The 21,906-nt window shown below is 34.6% G+C and overlaps 1 protein-coding gene across 4 annotated transcripts in view; it reads right to left on the reverse strand.

Moving 5' to 3' along the window:
- Il1rapl1 (interleukin 1 receptor accessory protein like 1) overlaps nt 1-21,906 on the reverse strand; it is a 1,357,677-nt gene that overhangs the window by 49,858 nt on the left and 1,285,913 nt on the right. The window lies entirely within an intron of this gene.

The following is a 21,906-nucleotide window of genomic DNA, read 5'->3' on the forward strand; positions in this document are numbered from 1 at the left end:
TAAGATTTTTTTACTTCATAAGAAATAATATTTTAAGCAAAGCAATGTAAACCTAGATAGAAAAGTACATTAAAAAATAAATAATTCATGATAATAAATATTTGGGATTTTTATCCAAGGTAAAATCAAGGATGCTATTGTGGAGATTAGCTGCTTTCACTTTGCTGCTCAGGAGAGACTATTATAATGGTGAATACAGGTTGGCCGACTACTTTAATAAGGTAAATGGAAGTTTCTGACTGAAAGATTGCAGTAGCAATTCCAATGCCTATAGAAGGACATTCTATATTTTAGGACACTTTGTGTAATTTTATTATATCTGGTTTACCCAAACTGCAGCCAACACTACATATCTGAAATATTCTAGCACATACTATATGATCTTACTGGTTTCAAGTAGAGCCAGAAACTGGGAGCAAAATGGGGTCCGGTAAGTGCCTACACCAGTTGTATTGGGGAAAGAGAACTCTTTAGGGATGGGCACCACAAGAGAGGCTGAAAACTGAGCCAAACTGACACCTTTGCTGGCATCTGAAGTAAGCCGACTTTCTCAATTAGCTGTGGCAATAAATTATGAAAATCTTTGTGGAGGGTCCTTATGTTGCAAGGAAGGAGTTTCCTAAGGACTGGAAGCCTCAGAGCTACACTTTGAGTTCTTAGTGAACATCTCTTGAAATTGTGCTTACAAAAACAGAATGCACTCTTTTTAAGAACAGGCATAAGTATTTTGTAAACTTGTTTCTACAAGTTCCTCAACAAAAATATTTTTATTGGGTAAATTAATCTCATTCTCTTAGTTCTGTCCACAGTATAATAAGAGTTCATTTTTAAAAATTTTGTTCTTCTAATATTTTAAGATGACATGATCTGTCTTTCTCCTTTTATTCTTATTCATGTTTGCATGCCTTCTAAGAGATTCCTAACAGACTACGTTTTGTGACACTGAGGTTTGAACTCTGGACCCCACACTTACTAGGCAAGCACTCTACCATTTGTCCAAATCCCAAGATGTTATTTTTTTTTCTTTTAGTTTGCTTTTTTAGATAAAGTCTTTTGATTTTTGCCCTGGTCAGCCTGGGGCCTCAATCCTCCTACCTATGCCTTCCTGAGTAGCTGGGATTACAGATGTGAAATATTATTCCTAGCTAATTTTTTCAGATAGGGTTCTACTAACTTTTTGCCTGGGCTGGCTTCAAATCTGGATCTTCCTATCTCTGCCTACTGAGTAGCTGGGATTACAGGTGTGTACCATCATGCCTGGCCCTTCCTAAGATTTTGATTTTATGTATAATAGCCATCATTGGTGACTAGAAAAGACAAGCCCAGAAAATATTTCAAGCTTTTAAAAGTCAATATTAGGCTCCTGGTAGTCATGGTGGTGCATACCTATAATCCCAGCACCCAGAAGGCAGAGGAAGGAGGATCAAAAGTTCAAGGACAACCTGGGCTATACCCTGTCTCAAACAATGAAGGGCTGGTGGTACAGCTCAGTGGTAGAATGCTTGCCTAGCATGTGTGAGGCCTTAAGTTTAATCTTTAGCAACATAAAAATATTTTTAATGAGGCTGCTTTATTAATGGTTTTTGTGTACATTTTCTAAATATTTTAATATTGAATTAGAGAATATTACAATATAGATAATTGCATATCAATCTTATTGACTGGAAGTCAACCACACATTTCTGTTGAAAGTGTCAACTAAAATTATAAAACAATTTTAAATCAAATGTACTTTGCATTTATGTGTGTCCTTTGAGACCAGGTTCTGGCTATATAGCCCAGGCTGACCCAGAATTTTCTATGTAACTCAGATTAGCCTAAAACTTGGGATCTTCCTGCCTCAGCTTCACGAATGCCAGGATTACAGGCATGTACCACCATGCCTTGCTTTGCATCAAGTTGTTGAAAGATCACTAGCTTTTTGTGCAACTGAAGTACTGTTATAGTGTCAAGATAGTTGTGAATTCAACAGCAAGTCTAGAATCACTATCAAGATATATACCTTTAAGGAGGTATATATTAATAATTCACATAACATGTTATTTAAGGAATCAAGTTTGAGTTTTGAGGTGGGACTTAATGCCTGCAGCTCATAAATAGAAGTATCCAGAGACTGTCTAATTTTACAATACAATTTCACTAAATATAGAAACTTAAATATTGATCATCCCATGACATTCCTTAACAGGAAGGCCAATGGAAGCTGTCATTGGGACCTGATTTATCTCTCACAATCTCTCATATTACTCCTCTTTCTCAGATAAACTGACTTTCCATTTCCCTAGTCGTTCATTTTCTTTCCTGCAGCCTTGTGCTGCCATACTTAGGAAATGACTCTTGCACTCATGTAAGAAACAATATACATTCTGTATCATGGCTCACCTTATCTTTTATCACTTACTTGCCTCAAGCTCCAGTACTGAGTGTATTTGTAGGGATATGGGAACGCCTAGAGTACCCCATCTAGATTTAGGTTGAGCTGGTTGGGGGTCAGAGAGTGGAATTGGTGGAAGGAATAAAATTCAATGGAAGAAATAATTAAACATCATTCCAGGCAGAGAAGAAGGACTACCTCTGAGAATAACTGAGGGAACTTTGAAGGAAATAAAATGAGTTAAGATTGGCTGAAGGTGAAGGGTACATGAAAGGTGGGTGTACAGCCTAAATGGGGAAGAGGATGGATAATTGATGAGAGCAAAACAGTATCAGCTTTGTTCTTCTGTTAGGCCACGTTCAAGAGTGGAGACTTTTATTTAAGAACAATGGGAAGCTGGGGAAATGTTTTAAGTGGGGGACTGACATATTCACATCTATATTCTGAGGAAATTACTCTATTTTCAAACTTTGGATTAGATCAGAGAGAGTCAAGGATTAAGAGATCATACAAGAAATAGTCACTGTAAAGATCAGATAATTTCCACATAGTTTCATAAAAGGATACAGCATAGGTAGTAACAATGAATACAGAGCATTATGCCTGTTATCAATAAGACAAAAGGGAGCTTCTCAAAGAAGAGATTAATAGGAAGCCTGTATCACTGTGTGTGGGGGTGTGAGAGAGAGAGCACGAGAGAGAGAGAGAGGATATTGATTTTGGGGGGCTGCCAGCTGTTTCTCAATATAGGCAGGACAGCAAGTCAATTTGAGCAGTCCTATCCTGTGAAGAGATTTTTCAGTGATTTTTCTCCTAGCAAGACACTAGGAGTCAGTGAAGTCAAGCTCACACTTGAGACTCTACCCCAAGGGCTAAAATGTTGTGGGGGAAAAAGCTGGGTTCATCTAGCACTTTGCATTTGGGAAAGGGTGACTAATGAAATGTGTATCATAGCAGTGAACTTGGAGACCAAGTACATATTACCTTGTGTTTAAATCCAGGAATGAAGCACTATCATCTCCTCCCCTCAGGCTAAATAAGAACTAGAAATTGATAGGAATGCATGGGTCACGTTGGTGCCTAGGGAAAGAAGATGATTTCTACCTACTAAGGGCAAGTATGTAATGATTGATATGGACAAATAGCAAAAAGTGAAAAGTATGTGACTATGTTTGTACCTTGGGTTACTGAAGTTACATGACAGTTTTAGCACGTAAAATTTAAAAGTAACACATTCATTATTGATTTCATATATTCATACTGTTTAACATTTATTATTTTCTTTATTTCTACCTACTATACTTCTCATCCATTAAACCCCAAGTTGAATATCACCTTTTCAAAAACCTTACCTGCCTCTTCAAGAAACACTTGGTCATTCCATCCTTCTCTATACCTACTGAAACATATCTATGTTATATCATATTATAGTCCTTGGAATATTTGGTTTACTTGTATGTCTAACCCAGAAACTAGAGTTTGCAGTCTACAAAAGGTAGAGATTATGTCTTTATCTTTGTATTACTGGAAACTATTTCAGTGTCTTGAATATATTAGAAACTCAATAAGCAATATCAAATTAGTAATTTAAACTTTCACTTTGCCTTGCCTTCCCCATTTTTTTGAGACAGGGTCTTGCTATGTAGCATAGGCTAGCCTGGAACTCTTGATCCTCTGGCTCAACCTCTTCTATGCTGGGTAAAGTGGTATCTCTTCATGGTCCTTATAATTCATATTAAATTACAACTTTATTTCTACATACAATTATTTTGCTAATCAGCAGTATTGTTTATGATTATATAAACAATGTCAAGACAAAGGGTCTTTGTATTTGATCACACCATGTAATTGTTAGCATTTTATCTAAAATACCTTTAATTTACTGACTGTTGTGTTAGGGGGACTATGATGGTTTTATAAAACAGTTTATAAGATTTACTATGACTTATAAAAACAGACTGATGATATTTTTATTTGGAAAATCTTAGCAACTAAATATACTTATTGAAGGCTTACATCTTAAAAATACTGAGAATAATTAATTTCAAATATTTAAAAGTCAACATGTTTTACTCCACATCCTCATCAGTATTTGCTTTTTGTTTGTTTGCCTTTTAGTTATTGGATGATAGCCATACTAACTGGGGTGAGATGGTATCTCATTGTAGTTTTCATTTGTATTTTCCTGATGGCTAAGCACATATTGAACATTTTTCATATATGTGTTGGCCATCTGTTTTTCTTCATTTGAGAATTGTTTATTCAGATCATTTTCTATTTTTAATTGGATTCTCTCTAATTCCTTATATATTCTAGATATTCACCCTTTGTCAGATGAAAACTTGGCAAATATTTTGTCCTGATCTGTAGACTGTCTCTTTGTTGATTTTTTTCCTTTGCTGTGCAGAGTCTTTTTAATTTGATATAATTCCATCTGTCTGTTTTTGCTTTTGTTGTCTGCATTTTGTGGATTATATTCAAAAAATGATTTCATATGCTGATGCCTTCATGTATTTCTTCTATACTTTTGTCTACTAGTTTTGGAGTTTCTGGACTTACATTTAGCTCTTTGATCCATTTTGAGTTGATTTTTGTACAGGGTGAGAGACAAGGGTCATATGCATATGGATATGCAGTTTTCCCACCACCACTTATCAAAGAGGCTATCCTTTCTCCAATTATGCTTTGTCACACCTTTGTTGAGAAACAGTCAGCTACTAATGTTAGTTGGTGAAGAAAATGTAAGTTAGAGTAGATATCATGGAGAACAGTACAGCAGCTCCTTATAAAGCTAACAACAGATCCACCATGTGATTGGCTATCTCACTTATAAGTATATATCCAAAGGAAATGAAATAACCATACCAAAGAGATACCTGTGCATCCACATTTATTGAGATACCATTCAGTAATTAAGATATGGAATCAGTCTAGGTACTCATTAATGGTTGAATGGGAAAGAAAAAGTGGTATATATACACAATGGAGTATTACTTAATCATAAAGAAGGATGAAATCCTATCATTTGCAGAAAAAATGAATAGAACTGGAGTACATTGTGTGACGTGAAATAAACCAGACATACAAAGACAAATAATAATGTTCTTTTGCATATGTGGAAGCCAAAATAATTGACCTGAATGTAGAGTCATGATTAATAAAGGAAAGGTAAGGGGTAAAGGTATATAAAGGAGGGTTGGATAACAAGTACAAAAACAGTTACATAGAAAGAACAAGTTCTGGTATTCCACAGCACAGTGGGATGACTATAGTTCACAATAACCTATTATGTATTCTGTGAAAATCTGGAAGAAAGGAGGAGCTCAATGGCTCTGAACATAAAGAAGTGGTAAGAAGATAGAAATGCTTATTACTCTGATTTGATCAATGTGTGCTGACTGCATGTGTTGAAATGTCACACTTGATTCTGTTAATATATAAAACTAATACATGTTAATAAAATTATTTTTATTTATTTATTTTTTACTATTGTATCATTTTTGTACTAGGAATACATTGTGACACTTACAAAAGTTCTTACAATATATCATGGTTGAATTCACCCCCTCCATCATTCTGCTTTATCCCCTTTCCCCTATTCCTGGACTAGTTTCAACAGGTCTCATTTTTCCCCTCTCATGCATGAGTGCATAATATGTACACTACATTCAGACTCCTTCACCTTTTCTTTACATCCTACCTCCTCCCAATAGTAACAACCCTCAAAGAGGACCTGTTTTACCTTGCTGTTCTCTGTTTTGAAAAAAGGCATTTTTGTTTGTTTATGATAGTTATAAATGAGAACCTATACTTTAAATAAGAAGTTAATATACTATGGGGATCACAGTATTGAATTCTTTAAATTCAACACATACTGGGTCCCCATTAGCATTATTGTTATATGATAATGTCTTAGAAGTTTTACAGATATAATAAGAGATGAAAAAAGCAGTGAGATGTTTTAAAGGTTGATAAAGTATTATTCAATGATAACATGATTGCATACTTAGCCAATTCAGAAAAACATACATTTTAATTTTATTTGAAGAAATAACTTTTTAAAATATCAAAGTATGATGTATATATTGTAATCACTTGTTAACAAGTTTTAGAATGTGCCCTTTGATATAACATTTTTTTGCATTATTATTCCAAAATGTTAAAAATCTGTAGAGTTTGACTTAATCTAAACAGAAAAATGATGTCAAAAATATGGCTCACTATCCTGTAGAACAAATGGTCTATGTGATAATGCCTAGAGAAGGGGATATCCACTCTCTCAATATATTTGGATAGAACCTCAGGTTCAGAAAACAATGCCATTAAGAAACTCAAATGATCCAGAATATGGAAAATAAAACAAAGTGAATATGAGTCTAAAAGGTACTAATTCTAAAATTATTGAAAGTTTGCTTATGAAATGTTAAAATGAGACACAGTCTGCCTAATATGTAATTGTAGGAGCATCTACCTCAGCATATTGGGACCCTGAAGCAATAAATAATTGAGAAAGAAAATTTAGAAGAAAAAAATTTTCCTTAATGGAGAAAGTTTGACAAATGTGAGGTTATTTTTAACTAAATGATTTGTAGCAATTTAAATGCATTTTTACTTAGCTATAGCTAATGCAACTTAAAATTGTTTTTCTTTAATTTTATTCTTCAGGAGACACTGATTTTTATCAAGATTACTAGCCTCAAGAAAACTCTGTATTGATAAGATTCAACACTGCTTCATGATAAAAGCACTAAGAAAACTGGGAATAGAAAGAATGCACCTCAACATTGTAAAGTCTATATATGACAAACCTACAGCTAACATCATACTTAATGGAAAAAAACTGAAACCATTTCCCTAAAAATCAGGAACGAGATAAGGTGTCCATTCTCCCCACTCCTATTCAACCTAGTCATGGAATTCTTAGCCAGAGCAATAAGGCAAGAACAAGAAATAAAAGAAATACAAATAGGCAAAGAAACTGTCAAAGTATCCCTATTTGCAGATGACATGATCCTATACCTCAAAGACCCAAAAAACTCTACCATAAAACTCCTAGACACCATAAGCAAAAGTTCATTTGGAAACACAAGAGACCATGAATAGCCAAGGCAACACTCAGCAAAAAGAACAACGCTGGAGGTATCACAATACCCGACTTCAAACTATATTACAGAGTCATAGCAATAAAAACAGCATGGTACTGGCACAAAAACAGATTTGAAGACCAGTGGAACAGAATAGAGGACCCGGATATGAATTCCACAGCTACGCCCACCTTATACTTGACAAAGACGCCAAAAGCATACGATGGAGAATCCTTTTCAACAAATGTTGCTGGGAAAAGTGGTTATCTGCCTGCAGAAAACTGAAACTAGATCCATGTTTATCATGCTGTACTAGTATCAACTCAAAGTGGATTAAGGACCTTAATATCAGACCTGAAACTCTGAAGTTAGTACAGGAAAGAGCAGGGAATACTCTGGAAGCAATAGGTATAGTCAAGGACTTCCTCAATAGAATTCCAGCAGCCCAGCAACTAAGAGAAAGGATAGACAAATGAGACTACGTGAAATTAAAAAGCTTCTGCACAAAAAAAGAGATGTTTCTAAACTGAAGAGACCACCCACAGAGGGGAGAAAACATTTGCCAGCTATACATCAGACAAAGAACTGATAACCAGAATATACAGGGAGCTCAAAGTAGTAAACTCCCCCCAAATCAATGAACCAATAAAGAAGTGGGCAACTAAATTAAACAGAATTTTTTCAAAGGAAGATATCCAAATGGCCAAAAATCACATGAAAAAATGTTCACCATCCCTGGCCATAAAGGAAATGCAAATCAAAACCATAGGAAGATTCCACCTCACTCCTGTTAGGCTAGCTCTTATCAAAACACCATCAACAACAAATGTTGGTGAGGCTGAGGGAAAAAGGAACCCTCATACACTGTTGATGGGAATGCAAGCTAGTACAACCACTTTGGAAAACAACTTTTGTTTATAAAACTAAACAAAGATCTGCCATATGATCCAGCAATATCACTCCTAGGGATATACCCAAAGGAATGAGACTCAGGTTTTTCAAAGGCACCTGCACACCCATGTTAATTGCAGCACTATTCACAATAGCCAAGTTATGGAAAGAGCCAAGATGCCTTCCTACCAATGAATGGATTACCAAAATGTGTTATTTATACACAATGAAATTTTACTCAGACACAAAGAAGAATCAAATTTTGTCATTTGCAAGTAAATGGATGGAATTAGAGAACATCATCTTAAGCGATGTTAGCCAGACTCAGAAGGCCAAAAATACTGAACTGTGATTTCTGTCTTGATTTGAAATATATATATTAATTGTAAAAAAAAAATCACCTTAAGTGAAGTTAGTCAGGCTCAGAAGGCCAAAAATCATATGTTCTCCCTCATATGTGGACTTTAGACTTAAAACAAATGCAGTAATATTATTGGACATGGGTCACATGCTAAGGGGAGAACACATACAGGAGGAATAGGGAAAGGTAGGAAACCCAAAGCTTGAAAGTGTTTGATGTGCCCACTATAGAAGAGCTAATATAAGTAATCTTAAACTGACGGAGGCCACTATGGGAAGGTGACCTGGAAGTAGTTAAGAGGTCTGGTAGAGATGAGCCTATTCAAGTTTTAATGTACATGTGCATGGAAGCAATGCTAGGAATCTCTCTGTATAGCTATCTTTATCTCAACTAGCAAAAACGCTGGGTCTTTCTTATTGTTGCTTATGTCTTCTCTTCAATAAAATTGGAGAAGAGTGCAGAACAGGTTCTGACTGGAAGCGAGGAGGGTCCTGGGGAGAGGGAGGGAGTGGGGGGAAAGGAGAGATGGCCCAAACAATGGATGCATATATGAATAAATGAATTAAAAATGAAAAATAAATAAATAATAAAAAACGAAAACTCTGTGGATAATTACATCTATATTTAAAAATCAATATACATGACTTCCAGTTATTGGTCAGAAAATTGAAGAGATCCTATTTATACTAGCAATAAGTAATCAAACAATTTAACTCTCAAGTTATATTTTAGATTTAATGTTATTAATAACAAAATTCCAGTGAGATATATAACACAACAAAATAATTCTATATTCATTTAGAAATTTAAAAGTTAGGTATTATCAACAATTACCCTAAATAAGTATAATGATAGGACAACATGTTGTTGGTCCAAATAAAGAACAAAATATTTTTTAAAACAATATTAAAAACAACCTTTCAGGGCTGATGACATGGTTTAGTGGTAGAGTGCCTGCCTAGCAAGCATGAGGCCCTGAGTTCAAACCATAATATCTCTGAACAAAAATAAAAAAAAAACCCAAAAGCAAACCAAACAAACAAATGAAAAACAGCCTCCTGCTTGTCTCACAGGCAGAGATACTGGCTAACTCTTTGAAATCAATTGCAGTATTGAGTTAACAGAATTGAATTATAATCTGGAAACAAAAATTAGTTTGATAACAAAATAGATGTGGGATTTATTTATTAAAGATTTAAATACTATTATATAGCAAATATACTATTTAGGAGAAATATTTCATTAATCTTTGAAGGAAACATAATTTCTTAGAATTGGAGTCTACAAATACCAGGGAAGCTCAGGGTTGACAGATCTGAATATATACTTAGTAAATTTTCAGACTGTCAAAAAAAATACAAAGAAAACTGGTGTGTTTATGTTTTCAGCTAAAAAGAAAAATAATAAAAGAATATTTAGCATAGTGCCTAAAATGAGTATCAATAGATTGATACTCTAGGGCTAGGAATGTACTTCAGTGGTAGAGCATCTGCCTAGCATGCATGTGCAAGGCCTTGGGTCCAATCCCCAGTGCTGCAAAAAATTTAGATTTCTATTTCAGATATCCAATTTGAAAATAATCACTGCCCAATTTGGTAGAAACTCTAGGGAAGGTTATCATTATTGAAATTCTTAATGCTGCTATAAATTTTGTTTCTTCCTATACATTTCTACTTTCATATCAGCTTTTATTTTATACTCTCGTATATTCTATGTTATCATTTACCTTAGAGTAATATGACTTTTTATGTTACTATTTTCATTTTACTTAAGCTAGTAAGTTCCCAAACTTATTGCCAAAAAAACCAACTTAGCTCCCCACCAGATTTTGACTTGACAAGTTTGGAGGATTCCAGGGATTTGAATTTTTAACAAGTACCTCCAGGTCATTTTCATGCAAGCAGTTAAACAGTTAACTGTCTGGGACAATTTCCTTCCACCTTGGACTTTGTATAAATTGAAATTAAAGCTCAGAAAAGCAACAAGATGAAGAAACATTTGGGCCAGTGAGCAAGAAGCAAGGGGAGAGAGGCTGGGGAAGAGAAAAGAGAATGAGGTTTCATAAGAATGACAGTGGCGTGTAGAGTAGTGGCTGGTGTAGACAAGTGAGATACACGCATGGGTTACTGAAGACCCATATATATCCTCTTTCCAGGAATGTAGGGAAAATGTTTTTCAGTGGAAAAGCTACTCAGTGGTCTATGGCACACCTTTCTGAGTTATTAGATTCTTGTCCTTTTACTGTTTCTGAGTGCAAATAACTGATACTCATGTACATTTTCTCCTGTCTGACAGTAATTTTAATTGATTCTCTTCTCCTACTCTCCTTCTGTAATCTGGGAAAAGGCAATGTCATTTCCATTTATAATTCATCAACACTCCCTTATTTCATATAAATCAGCTGTTTTGACTTTTCCTTTGAACCTGTCATGACATCCATTTGTAGACTTATGTCATATGAGCAAAAATTTCTTCTAAAACATGTTCATTGTCATATTTGTGTGAGAGTCATGATTATACATTTTTCTGAAAATTAGCTGCTAACATAAATACTATGCTTGGCTCTTGCTTATCACTACCATTAAAATAAGGCACATTTAAACATAATGGCTATTATATACAATACGGCCCTGACAGCTGGGTTACTGAAGGATTTCATGAATACTCTCCTTATTACTCTTTCTTTTTCCAAATGTAAGAATCAACAATACAATTTTTATCTATTTTCTGTTTAAGTCAAAACTATTTAACTTGTTAACGGCAAATATTCATCTTCTCTTTCCATCTCTAATTTGGTGTAGCATGCAATTTCTGATAAGGCAATCCTACTGTGTGACTCAGCTTTCCTTTGTCCTCTTATCATTTACGTATTGAGAAAACATACATTTTCCATATCTCATCTCTGATACCCAATTGATAGTGTTAAGGCTATTTGCTATACTTAACCACAAATACAAGAAATTAGCATTAGAATTCCAAAGTTACAGAGAAGAGAAAGACACATTTATTTATTTTTCTTCTCAATTTCATTTCTTTGTTTTCCTTCAAATAATAGTGGATAAATTTAAGCTGTGGCCTAGAAGCCCACACACATCGGATCTATCAGTCAGCCAGGGCGGGAGTCGTGAAGATAATGGTATTCTTGCTGCCTCAAGTTGATATCTGTAAAAGCTACAGTAAATTGCACTAAATGCTTCTGTGGCTTTTTTTGCCAGAAAGGTGCACCATCAGCTCAATCTTACCAGGTTCAGTAGGAAGCACTAAAGTTGATCATAAAAAATCATTTGCCATCTAAAATGAAAACAATGCTTGTCATACTGCAGGCTTTCAATAAGACCACATTATGAGGAGGTCTTAGAGCAAAATAATACATTTTGCCTTCAATCAAAGGCTCCTAATCAGCTAAGTAGGGACATTTCTTATTTAATGCAAGCTTCTTCTAATTAGGTATCATTCAGTCATTTCTAAAACTGCTGAGATCAGAGTCTCTCTCCACTAGAGGACACTCTCGAACTTATTGAAAAATAAAAAACCCTCTTTTTTTTAATTAAAAGAAAATTTCTTCCCTAATTAAAAAGCATCAGCATCCAGAGATCTTACTTGTTGCAATTAGGAAATAGTGAGCATTTGTTTCTTAAATAAGATGTTGAGTAGTAGGGCGATTTTAATTTCATTTGCACCATTAATCATGTATATTAAAATTACTCCATGGTCATGGTAAAGATGAATGTTTTGCCAGACTCCCATTTAAGATAAAAGCAAAGTAATTTACAAAACATATTTATATTTTGTCATTACTTACACTGAATGGCTCCTTTTCCAGAAAGCTTTATTCCAAAATGCAAAAAAAAAAAGAAATTCTCTTTCTCTCAATGTCTCTCTCAAACTCTCTCCTCTTTCTCTTTCTTATTCTTCTTCTCCTCCTTGTCCTTCTATTCTTCTTGTTCTTCTTTTCTTCTCTCTCTCTCTCTCACACACACACACCCCAGACAAGTAAATAAAGTTTCATTGGAACTAGATCTTTAGACATTTTACCTAAATACATACTAGGACCTATGGCAGCTATAGTAGGAAATAGTTGCTGGTATAAAACCACCAATAGTTCTGATATTGGAAATTTATCTAAGAACACTGAATGAAAGGAAAAGTAATGGAAAAGATAGGTTATATTAAGCTCACGGTTGAGAATGTTATTCCTTCAAGATATAACATGTGCTCAAATTTCAAGGGAACAAAATCACAAAAGGAAAACAAGGTATGCACTTTTAAATTTGCTAACCATAATTTAGCTTTTGTGAGATTTCTCTATGAGAATGACTTTTATAGTATCTTAACAAATATTATAGCTTTTAAGAACAAAGTAATACACTTGTCTGACTAACAGATTGTAAGAGGATTTAAGTGACCACAGATAAATCAGAGTTAAAAGTTAATATATATTTATAGTACCCATGGTTAATGAGTACTCACTAATTATTAGCAATTAGTACTATTACTAGTATTGCTGTTCTTATTGAACTTAAAATTTTCTGTAAGTGATGGCTTGCATGAAGTTAGATCAAATTATCCATTTCAGGAACTAGAGGACTTCATATTGAAATTTGAATAAGCTGGTGGTGATATAAAGCAAAGAGGCAGTGGCAGAGTTCCTCCCAAACAGAGAGGAAAATTTATGAACTTGAAGGAAAGGTGCATGAAAATGGGAATATCATTACCACATTGTGTTTGAGTGCTTCAAAGATTCTTGTAAGGACCTAAATTTTAGCTTTTGGAGGATTCCTTCTCTCTGCATGAAATTAAAATTCATACTTACTAGGATAATCAATGGATACCAGTCTGAAGATGGGGGGACTTAAAACATTAGTTAATACCCAGTGCCACCTAAAAACCTCATTCTTGGGAGACCTGTTATTGGCAAGTGTGATATTGCACCTGAGTGTTGAGAAGATGGGTATAAGATAAAGCTGTGGGAAAATAACTGTGCAATGAAATTCATTCAACCGCCATGAAATGGATTTGTGCAAATAGGCTACTGAAACTCTTAGTGATGATAAAGGGGAGGAAGTAGGGAAACTTTTGCCCCTGAGTTGAACAGTGGGTAGAAGAGGCAACTATGTATTTGCTTTCTGATAAAGATACCAGAACTGATTATAATTTTTCTCATTTCTAAAATTGTTTCAAGCACTCCACAAGGTAGACATTTTTTCTATGCAGATATTTGAAATTATTTTTCAGAGTCCTTGGTATCCTCAAATTTTTGTGATTGTATCTTGATAAGACATCTCCTTTATTTTTGCTGTTTTAATTACATATTCACTGTACCAAATCCCTCCTTGATTCCTTCAATTCTTGTGCTACATTATCATCCTTTCAGAATTTCAGACTTTTAAAAGAAATTATTACATTTTCAGCCCTCAAGTTTGTTTAAATCATTCATTAAAATTGCATAAGAGAAAGCATTTATCTGTGGTCAGCAATTAGCAAATTATTTAGATTTCAGTATCATAAGCAGTTGAAAAAAAAGAGAGGAGTAGATAGGAACATGAAAATGAGAAGCAAGAAGGGAAAAATGAAAGGAGGAAGTAAAAGGGATATTAGTGGTGGTAGTGAAGGATACTGAAATATCCTCATCAGATTATTCAAATTCAAGTACCCACGACTGTTACATATAGTTCCATGGAGGGTGTGATGCTCTCATACATTCATTGCCCTTATTTATGTATTTTTTTGCTTAAGTTGTCATCTCCAAACACTGGCTGATACATAATGAGGAAGAGATCTCTAAACACTTCCCAGGGTTTATTATTCCCTTCTTGCTTTTAGTAACTTAACTCCCAAATTTAGTTGAACACATTGCTATTCAGTTACAGACTACATATCTTAGCTACTCTTGTAGCTAAATGTGGCCATGTGACTGAGATGGGGCTACTAAGATGAACAAAGAAGTGATGTGTGTTGTAAGGCTATGCTTTGGACTTAATTATTCCCTTTCTTATAGATTTGATACTAGATATATCCATGAATTGGTTTCTACCATATACATAAATGGTGAAACAAAAAGCTATATATATATATATAACCCAGGTCCCTGAATGACCTGAAGGAACAGAATCAGCTGCTCAGTCTGGGGCTAGTCTGTATTGGTCTATTTAGTAAAAGCAATACACTTCTAAATTTTTAAGGACGCCATGTATTTTGGAGTATCCTTGTTACCTGTCATAGCCCATATCTATTAGTACCTGTAAAAATCTACTTTTTTCACATTCCTTGCCTTTCAGGTTGTAGTGTAATAGGTTACAATCATGATTTCATACTATTTTGATCTACTTAAAGATATAGACAAGAATTACATTTACCTCCTGTTAATCCTTTAATAACTTCCCACCATACACAATGTAGAAAGTGAAAAAATAAGCTCCCTTTTTTTTGTGAAGAAAAGTGTGAAATGAGGAATAAGTAACCATTTGTAAAAAGGCCTTAGCTTTAATTACAGGAGAGTTATACATATTTACTTAAAATTTAGTTTATCTGTGGGTAATAAAGTAAATAGTATCTGTTATGAAATATATATAGAATCCTGTAACTTTAAAAGGTTGCTTTGTTTTGTTTTTATGTGGGTAGTTGGGATAAATGAATTGTCCAGTTCAAATTGCATTTTGTTATGCCCTGCATTTAAATAAGGCCCACTTTCCTAAGCTACCTAACACTCAAGGTCTTAAGCGATAACTCAGATTATGCACAAAGCCTGCCCTTCTTATGTTTCTAAAAGTATAATTTATAATCTTTACGTTTATTGGCTTTCAAGGTTAATGAAATATTCTTTAGGAAGCTTTATAAGCTTATAAAACATGGCTATTGTTGGATATAATAATAACTTGTGCATGTTTACTATTTAAAATGTAAATGAATATTCACTGAACTCACTGTTTTCTGTTTCTCCTTTTCTGCCTAGAAGGGCTTTTGTTTGTCACCATTATATTAACTGGCGGTGTTTCAAACAGTGGTTTGCTCTGCTTGTCTCCTTCCAGGTGGTTTAGTAAAATGCTTCTAGAAGCTTCTGAGCATAAAATACACCATGAAACTTGATTTTTATCTAGTTTGATAAAAACTAGATAGATGTGATAGCAGTTTGAACTGCCATGGAAATATTTTGAACAATTGAAGCTCAAAATGGGAGAGAATTTTCTGTGCTGAGTTAATCAGGACAAGTTTTCGAAGTTGATAGCATTCATAGATATTTTCAGTACTTAAAAAAATCAGGGTTAATTTCATTTTCAGTCTATTACCAGAGCCATTTCTCTCAGGTTTTTTCATTCTTGAAAAAGACACATTACTTCTTTTTGCAACCTGTATCTCCCATCTTAGTCCATTCTACTATTAATGTCTCTAAAATCACTTGAAATTAACCCTCAATTTCTGCCTTTTATTCCTCCTTCCTGATCACAAAACTTTAGGTTCATTAGACATTTCTCTCTCATGTTTAAAAGTATTTTTTTAGTGGAGATTTTTTTATTCATTTATTCACATATGCATACATTGTTTGGGTCATTTTTTCCCCCGCCCCTGCTCCCGCCCCCACCCCCACTTCTCCCCCCTCATGTTTAAAAGTGTTTTTGTTGTTGATATGCATGTAATTTTTTGAGAAGCTCTGACATTCCTCAAAATTCTTTTTTTCTTTTTGGGATTCCTATCATACTTTTAATGACATTACCTTTGCTCCTGGCCTTTATACTAAAGCAGTATCTCATTAAAACATACACATATGCCTGTACACCTCCCATTCTCATACTAGACAGACTGGATTCTCTTCTGTGAACTATTGGGAAAAAAATCATACTTGATACAAGAAATTTGACATTGACTACACTATGATTATGGTTTCTTCCACAGTCCAAAGTCAGTAAAGCCACTGGGACATATTCACAAATTCTTTCTTGTATGTCTGCCTGTCAACCAAGTAACATCTAGGTTGATGCATTAATGAGGAATTAATTGTTGGCAGAGGCATATGGATACAGATTATAGAAGGGAATTCCTCTGGTTATATTCATGGAAAGTAAGATCTGAAATCAGCAGAGAAAGGAATATTTTTAGAATCTTGTCACCTTAATATTGCAAAACCAATGTCTCCATCTACTTTAAGAATATTGTAGTATTTCACTCAAGTATTACCTGTTGGCATTTCTCAGCATAAACAATGAAACTTTTTTCAAATAAGTGTTGGGTTATTTTATACATAAAGTAGGGGGATGAAACTTATAACTGTAAATGAGACTGAAGTCTTAAATGTCAGAATGTTTTAAGACAGTGATGCTTGGTGTCTCCAGTTAATAGTCCTGTCCACAAAAATGCACAGTCAGATTTTCTGAAAACACTTAGTAAAGCAGGTCCACAGGCTAGTTTTGGTGCTCCAGTCACCAATTTGCAATCTCTAGTCTAAAACACAAATGTACTGGTTGGAATTCAGTCTTCTAAGTTAACTAAATCTATGCCCAAATTGGAGTCTAACTTTTATTATATTCTTGATTTGGAGCATGTTATAGCACTTAACCACTTTGATATTTCAGATTTTTCATTTGTACAACTTGATGTACAAATATTTACATCCTAGGTTTGCTATAAGGATTAAGTGTATGAACAGAGTGTGTAAAGTACTAGGGACACTGTAAATTAACATTTAGTAATGACTCAATAAATGGTAGTTGGTAGTATTAGTAAAAATGACAGCTGTCAAAATATAGAGCTCTGTCTAGTAGAGTGCCAACTAGGTGCCAAGCTGAAGAAAAAACACTTCTTAATAAAGCACAACTTGTATTCTGCTAACAGTAGTTCATGTGATTACTGTTAATGTTAATAACATCATATTTCCACACATGCAAGACAGACTGTGTCTTGCTTCCCTCCATTCTGTATTAGCCTCTACAAGCACTACTGAACGAACCCAAGATTAACACAAAACTGAAGTCCTCAAAGGGTGTATGTGTAAGTGCTGTCCATTCAAGTGAAAGTTTGTTCTACTCTTTTTCCATTCAAGTTCCTGTCTTACCAACCATTCCACTCATTTAAATTTAGACTTTGATTTTATATGCTTCTGTCATTTTTATCCATCATCCATCAAAATGGCCAAGTAGCTTCTATGGTTTCTGTGTGGTTTGAGTGTTCTCCCAGGGGTGCATTGTGACTGAAGGATCCACAGGGTGGTAGTATGGGAAGAAGTGAAGCCTTTGGGTTCTTTTGGACATAGTGAGAGGTCCTTAGGTCATTGGGGGTATGCCTTCTGTGGGACCTCAGTTTTTCTCTCTGCTCCTGGTTTGAGATGTAATTATTTGTTCTCTCCTATCATGGCTATCAACTTTTGCTACTGGGATGATATGATATAGTTGAGAACTGAGCTGATGCTTGGGCCCAATATCTGTATCTTCCACTTTGGACTAAGAAGCCTATCAGTGGAGACTAATCAGTCCCTGATCATCTCAAATTAAGGAAAAGTCTGAAAGCATGGGCGTTCTTCAGGGATCAGAGAGAAATCTGGTCCAAAGCATAAGTCTGCCTTTCATTCTGCTGAGGCTGGTATCTTTTATGCTGCTCTTAATGATTTTATTTGAGTAGTTCATAAAAGGAGACTGGGAGTTAAAGGAATGTAAGACAGCTTTGTGCCTATGAAGGCAAGTTACACATGATAGAATATTGGGACTCCTTTCCTAACAAGAGGTGAGAGGTGAGGAAGCACTGGAGGTGTTCTACCATGCAGGACCCAGAAGCAGTGAACTGGAAGAAGGGATACCAAATCTGTGTAGCTCAGAAACCAACAGTCTATTTATTGAACATGCTTTTATGATGACTCAGCTACACAACAGGTTGGAGAACCTCTGGGTCTTATCTGTTAAGAGAGACTGAAACAAACAAAAACAATGCTAGGATGCTATCAGAGTTTGAGGAAGGGAGTGTTCTCAGAGTGAGCACAGTGTCTGACCCCAGATGGAACCTGGCCTATCCTGAGTGGATCACAAAAATTGTACGAGTTTGAAGAGCCAAATGCTTAGACGTAGTGTCCTATACACTAATGAGTGGGTAGAACCTATGGGACAGCTATGTGTTATGATCCAGGACTGGCTAAAACAAAGCAAATTGTGATGAGTCATGATTTCACAGTGGTAGGCATTACTAAGTGGTACAATATAAATTAGTTATGCTCATTTTGGGAAACAAGCATCTTCTCTGGAGGCTACTGAAATGCAATTAGCATAATTGGGATTATATCATCATCTTTTTCCTTGAGTAGAATGAAGTAGGTGAAAGTAGTAGGAACTCTTACCTCATTTTAGTTGCAATCAGGAATTTGGTTAGTCCTTCCAGAGAAAGCATTCTTTATTCAAAGAGCTCACTTCCCACACCCCAATCACTGCAGCATGGTTGCAAGTGGTTTAGAAACATTTAATGAGGAATTAGAAAGAAAGGGAGTGAGCTGGGATTGCATTTTACAACTATTGCTAATTTCTGTTATTTAGTTTCCATGAATGCTGACAGTTTAAAGATGGCCTCACTCCCAGTTACATGTCTTCTATGATTAGAAAACCTGCTACCCTTAATTAACTCTGAGGTGATGTGGCACCTGGTCCCAAGTTATGCCCTCAAGTAACTTATGAATGAATTTAACTGATAAAAGGAATAGCCATTGTGAGAATAGAAATAAAAGGTAGAATTTAAATAGTGTAAGCAAAGTAATCTGGGCCTTAATATTTTCCTTCTTCTTCAATATTCTTATTCTTTAGTCATATAACTTCTTTGAAAATAGGTATTACATGGTACATATATGCACAACATGTAGTATATATAATAAATGTATATGTATACCATAAGTATGTATAGTAAATCTCAGGCTTAATCAGATAGTTTTGGTAAACAAACTGTAATAGTTAAAAAGGCATTAAGATGAAGAATAGAGATGCTACCCACATTCTCATGCTTTGATTTCATTCTTCAGATGTAATCAACATGTACCTGTAAATGTGTCTAGAAATATGTGAATATTTAAAGGATATTTGTGTATACATATATCCTTTAAAAACACAAGAGAGATTATATTAGTACAAGTAGCTATGTTTTGTCATTCTAACAACAACAGAGTATTATAGTATATGAATTGATTATAGTTTTACCAATTCATATTCAAGGGCATTTATATGTTTCTTTTTTTACTTATTGTTATAAAATGGACTGTACTAAAAGTCTTTATTTGAAGTAAAGTGTAAATACTATATCATATTTTGAAATGGGTCACGAATAAAAATAGGGAGTTTGAAGTATAAATTTCAAGCTGGTGAATACATGCAAGACAAATGAGAAATAACAATATGAAATTATGAAAGGTTGTGGTAGACATTAAACTTCAAAACTATCCCTATCAGGAGTAAACATCAGTGATTCTAAACTTCATAAGCTGCATTCAGTTTCTTATTTCAAATATAAGTTTTAATTTGGTGATGTAAATGAGCCCAAATTTTAGCATTTGGCACATACAAGAGCATGAACTTACATACCCCATAAAACCATCACTGTAAAATCCATCATTTTAAAATCAGTCATCACATTTAAAACAATCCAGAGCACTTTTTCTTTTACAATGAAAAATATTGGCTAGCAAAATGAAGGAAAAAGTCAAACATGAAAGCATAATTTTAAGAGGTTAATTACTAAAAAGTGATAATTTATTTGAAAACTTGGATTGTAAAAAGAATCTGTTTTTAGCATTAAAATCATCTTAAGCAATAATATAATCCTTGAATTCAGTGAGCTGGGCATGATAACTGTAAAATGTCCTGATATGCTGAATGAAAACACAAAATAGGGGGAAGTCCCATTCTGCTTTGTGGAACTGCCACTCTCATCTCCTGGTTGTAAGGAGACACAGCTATCTGCTAAACAATGAACTGTGAAAAGCTACTGATTTCTGTCTTGATTTGAAATATATATATTAATTGTAAAAAAAAAAATCTTAAGTGAAGTTAGCCAGGCTCAAAAGGCAAAAATCGTATGTTCTTCCTCATATGTGGACTTCAAAACTAAAACAAATGTAATAATACTATTGGACCTGGGTCACATGCTAAGAGGAGAACACATACAGGAGGAATAGGGAAAGGTAGGAAACACAAAACTTGAAAGTATTTGATGTGCCCACTGCAGAGGAGCTAATATAGTAATCTTAAACTGACGGAAGCCACTATGAGAAGGTGACGAGGAAGTAGTGAAGAGGTCTGGTAGAGATGAACTAATTCAGGTTGTAATACACATGTGCATGGAAGCAATGCTAGGAATCTCTCTGTATAGCTATCTTTATCTCAACTAGCAAAAACACTATGTCTTTCTTATTGTTGCTTATGTCTTCTCTTTAACAAAATTGTAGAAAAGGGCAGAACAAGTTCTTCCTGGAAGCAGGAGGGTGGGAGGGAGGGGGAGGTGGGGGAGGGGAGAGATGGCCCAAACAATGGATGCACATATGAATAAATGAATAAATAAACCAAAAAAAGTAGTCAGGCTGAGAAAATATATAACTTTATTTTCTGTCACTAGCAAGGGACTTTTTGTGGTGCTAGGAATGGAATAAGAGCCTTGAGCACGCTAGGTAAGTGCTCTACCACTAAGCTAGAACCCCAGTCCAACAAGTGACATCTTTTAAAGTGATCAGAAATATCGTGGAACAACCAGTTGCTAGAGTCAGATTACTTTCATTATTTGTCTTATGGTTTTATTAAAGAATACATAATATGGTAGCTTCATTAGTCTTGGTCTCTCAGTATTAAAAATGATTTCTATGAAGACCTATGAAAATTGTTGATGGAAATAGTTACTGGATATCTATCTATCTATCTATCTATCTATCTATCTATCTATCTATCTATATCAGTAGGCATGAAATTGACTAGAGATGAAGTATGGTAAGCTTCATTTGGACTACTTTTCTACCCAAATTCCCAGCTGATGCATTATACACAAAAGACACTTCTTCTCAAAGAGTTCAGCTTTTGATATTTTTCAAGGAGCTCAACATGGTGGTAAAAATCATAAATGTTGTATACAGTGGTTGAAATTGTCATTCAAAAATTGAGCCCTGTTGTTGACAATTGTTAGATAAAATATGAATATTTTTTGTTCATGACATGATCACTATGGTGAAAAATGAAGATTGAGGTTGGGTA

The sequence above is a fragment of the Castor canadensis genome, chromosome X (genome assembly GCF_047511655.1).
Source record: "Castor canadensis chromosome X, mCasCan1.hap1v2, whole genome shotgun sequence".
NCBI classification, from domain to species: Eukaryota; Metazoa; Chordata; class Mammalia; order Rodentia; family Castoridae; genus Castor; species Castor canadensis.